General features: G+C 41.6%; 1 protein-coding gene across 1 annotated transcript in view; it reads right to left on the minus strand.

Moving 5' to 3' along the window:
• Positions 1-4,442, minus strand: part of Smim14 (small integral membrane protein 14) — an 81,072-nt gene extending 76,630 nt beyond the window's left edge. Inside the window, exon 1 of the mRNA XM_015482048.2 lies at positions 4,241-4,442. The gene's annotated coding sequence lies outside the window, so the exon portion shown is untranslated. The remainder of the gene's footprint in view (positions 1-4,240) is intronic.

A 4,442-nucleotide genomic window follows, 5' to 3' on the forward strand; every position in this document is an offset into this window, starting at 1 on the left:
TTTTTTTTTTTTTTTTTTTTTTTTTTTTTTTTTTTGACACAGTGTCTCACAATATTGCTCAGTCTGGCCTTGAATTTCTAAACTCAAGAAATCCTCCCACTTCAGTTTCCCCAGTAGCATAGAGTGTTTCTGAAGGCCATTTCCCAACTAAACAACTTCAGGCTAAACCAAACAACAACCAGAAAAAAAACAAAACAAACAAACAAAAAAAACATGGAGCCTTGAAGACAGGATCAGAAATGAAGCAGAGAATATATCCTGTCCTTTAACAAAACATAGCCTATCTTAACCAAAGTACTGTGTACAGTTCCAAATGCTGTAGTTCAGAAGCAGTAGGGTACAATGATAAAGATCACAGATTGAGGTTTAAATCCAAGCTTGTACCACTTACTATGTCTGAACTTCATTTGTAAATGGGAATAGGAATTCCTCATCTGTGTTGCTTTGCAGTTGAACAAAAAATACATGAGAGTAATTTTTAGCTTAGTAACTGATAGTGTTAAAAAAAAAAAAGGAGGGGGGCTGGGATGTAGCTTAGTTGGTGGTATGCTTGCCTTGCATGCACAAGTCCCTGGGTTCAATCCCCAGCACCACCAAAAAAAATAAAAAATAAAAATAAAAGAACTTATCATTACTACTATAAAGCTAAAATTAATCTCCCAGAAAATATTAAAATATTAAGAGACATTTGCAAACTTTAATGTATATTACAGTCACCTGAGGAGCCTACAGATGCATTTCTCCAGGGCTTAATTTCATTGGTTTGAAATATGATGAGAGTGTTCTCTTGCCCAGATATCAAGAGTTATTGAAGGCTTGGGATGTAGGTCAGTGGTAGAGTGCTTGCCTGGCATGCCTGAGACACTAGGTTCAATCCTCAGAACTGCATTAAAGAATTATTGAAGAGGGGCTGGGGCTCAGCGGTAGCACACTTGCATGACATGTGTGAGGCACTGGGTTGGTTTCTCAGCACTGCATATAAAAAAATAAAATAAAGGTCTATCAACAACTAAAAAATAAATTTAAAAACTATTGAAGAGAATTCAGGCACTATCCCATAAAAACAGGCTAAAATTAGATTCTTTCATAGAAAGAACTGGCCTAAAGCAAGAATAAAAGAACACACAAGGCCCTCATTCTCAAAGAACTAATCTCCAATGGAGACAGACAATTTTAAAGGGGGGAAATTCAGGATAGTGAAGTGTTGTTATAAATAACAGAAAGGAAAGACAGGGTAATCTCCTTGAATAGCCAACATCTGAACTGCCACCTGAATGGCACCACAGAATCAACAAAAGCAAGATCTCAAAGAATTATGAAACCCACTTGCAAAGGCCCTGAAGCAAGATCTAGCTTGGCAAGTTCCAAAAACAGCAATGCTGAAGAGAACAGAAACTAAAAGACACATAGGTGACCAGACTCCAAAGCACTGAACTAGGCAGAGGGTTACAAAGTAAGAAAGAAAGGCAATGTCAAAACATGTAGTACCTGGCAAGTTCTATATGGAGTTTGCTTTTTATTCTGAATTGGAATAGGACACTTTCCACAAGAAGGTGATACAATGAGTTTCAAGGATCTCTTAGGCTATGATAACAGGAATATATAAGCCCAAATGAAAGGAGGGAGACCATAAGGTTATTCAAGAGGATCAGGTGAGAGATGGTGACAGTGTGGCAAAGTGGTGGCAGCAGAGATGGGAAGAAGTGAATACATATTGAATGCTATAATTTAAGGCAAATCAAGGTGAAAGAATTAAGTCACATAACAAGTAGTAAGCACCTGGAACTAATTATTCAAGGAATAAAAATGAGGGCTAGGGATGTGAATCAATGGTAGAGCCCTTGCCTAGTATTCATGAAGCCCTGGGCACACTCCCCAATACTACAAAGAAAAAAGAGAAAGAATGAAAATAGACATTTACAGGTTTTAGCTAAGTTTATGAGAAATCCATCCCAAGGAAGTTATTAGCAGATTTAGGACACTTCATGGTATTTATCCTTTGAAGCTGAGGTGAAGAGAACATTACCTTCCAGAGTAGGTTATTTTGGTGCCAATGTTGAAAACTAGACTAAATGGGCACAGCCCTCAGATCCAATGTCAATAAACACATTAAGCATGTTGTGTAAAGTAAAATCTTCCAGGACATTCCTACTAAGGTCCTGAACAGTTGATTAGAATTTGGAATACAGTATAACTGAACTTAACCTCAATGAAACCATTAAATAAACATTTTAAACTTCCATACTGTCAACTCAGGCCTGTGCCTGATTTCCCAAGAGTTAAGCTAAGCCTTACTTTGTCACACATAATGAAGATTAATTTCTTAAATCTTAAATAGCATCATAGAGATTTGGGAGGTAAACTTTTCTTTTTTTTTTTTTTTTTGCGGGGAAGGGGGGGTGGTGAAACAAATTTTTAAAACCACTTTAATAATTAGTTTTTCCAACACAGAAAATATTCCCTGAAAGTTAAGGTCCAAAGTTTAAATCTGCAAAAAATTTTATTACTCAAAAAAAGTACACGTATGTGAAAAAGCAAGTTGCAGAAAAGCATATTTGGTATGATACCATACTTTTCTGGTGACGTATTGATTATTCTTTTTTGGTACCAGAAATCAAACCCAGGGGCACCTAACTAACCACTGACCCACATCCCCAACCCTTTTTGAAATAGGGCCCCACTACTCCCTAAATTGCTGAGGTTGGCCTCAAACTTGTGATCCTCAGCCTCCCCAGTCACTGGGGTTACAGGCATGCAACACCACACCTCGCTGATTATTTCTTTTTGCTTATCTGCTTTTATCAATAGTGTCTCCAAGTATAACAAAGCATTTTGTTTACGCAAAAAATATTCAGTTGTAGGTTAGCATACAAGGTCAAAAGCTAAAAAAAAAAAAGAGAAAACAGTTTTCTTCATTCAACATCTGCATGATTCTAAATCACAGGATGAAAGGTTCAAAGAAGTTCATGTTCCACCACAAGGACATACTCTTCAAGGAAGAAACAAACTCCTAAGAGAACTCATCCTGGATTTGATAGGGGGCAATTGATTACGGTTTTGTTGGTCTTTCTTGCTGTTTACCACAGAAACAACTCCACTAGTGAGTTATCTGAGAGGATTATGTTCATTTTTTGGAATCGCGTTAGGATGCGAAGGTGGTTTGGTTTTCTGATGTCTTTATCACGAAGGGAAGCAGGCTGGGAGCAAGCTACACTAAAGGAATCTGCGTAAGCAGTCACCTGAAGTGGGAACACAAGCATTCTGTTATCTTCCCTGGATAGTGAGAACGCCTCCTTAAGGGTCTCAAGACTAAAATACCTGGAAGGTTTTCTGCTTTCCAAGTTGCTGTATGTAACAGTTTGACAAAACAACACAAAAATTGGAAGGTCCTTTCCACAAATGTAGATATTACATGAGTGGAGTTCATCCCACTCGTATGATGCAGAACGAAAAAAAAATTCTATTAGTAAAGCCACATCCTTGATTTTGCTAACGGGGGCAAGTGAAAATAGCTTACCGATTCTACGGCTAACAAATGCCATCTTGGCTAAAATCCTAACATGTTAAACAGCCACTCACTCTGGCGAACTTTGGCTTTAAACAGCAACACGGGACTTATCGCACAGTATTCGTTCCAATACCGGGCGCTACCTCTTTACCGTCTGCCCTGGTCCCACTTACTAAACGAATAAAATGGGAATCCTTAAAATTCGCAACCGAACAGGGGTCAAAAAGCTCTAGCTTCCAGGATGGCAGATTTCCTGTATCCTCAATCACAACAAAGGACGCATCCTAGTGACTTCATCATATCCAGAAAGGGCTGAAGACGGGTAAACGAAATAGTGTGGATTTCAGGGTGGCTGAGTTTTTCCCTTCCAGCTACGACTCTCTACTTTTTACTCCATTATATGCCTCCACCCGTGTTGACTGTCTGGCCCTAAAAATAAAACCACCCGTGGCTCCCGTTCACTTTCTCGCCCAGCCCCGACTCGGGCTTCCTGCAGAGAAAGCCGAACAGCAAGCTGTCTGCCTGGTTGCTCTCCGGGGCACGCACGCTCGGCAGTAGCGGGCTTCTCCGGTGCTGAACCGCCAGTCTGGCGGCCGGGAAAGCACCGACCCAGAAACAGCCCCTCTGTGCCGCAGCCACCGCAGTCCCCAAGAGCTTGAGGAGTCCCCAGGAAAAACCGGGGTGAGAGGAAGGTGGGCCGGCAAAGGGCGGTGGGAGAGGGGAGACACTCTCCCGCCCAGACAACAACCGACGGGGGCGGGGGAGGGTGGGGGGCCGGGACCTAGTCTCGGCACAAAGACCGCCTGGGGCTTCCGGAACGTTGCGGCTGCTCCGGACGCCGCTGCTGCTGATGCTCCGTGGGCTGCCGGCGTCCTCCCCCCGCCTGCTGTTTTGGGATTCCGATTGACCCACGTCCACTGCTTAGGCCCACGAG

This window comes from Marmota marmota, unplaced genomic scaffold (assembly GCF_001458135.2).
Source record: "Marmota marmota marmota unplaced genomic scaffold, marMar, whole genome shotgun sequence".
NCBI classification, from domain to species: Eukaryota; Metazoa; Chordata; class Mammalia; order Rodentia; family Sciuridae; genus Marmota; species Marmota marmota.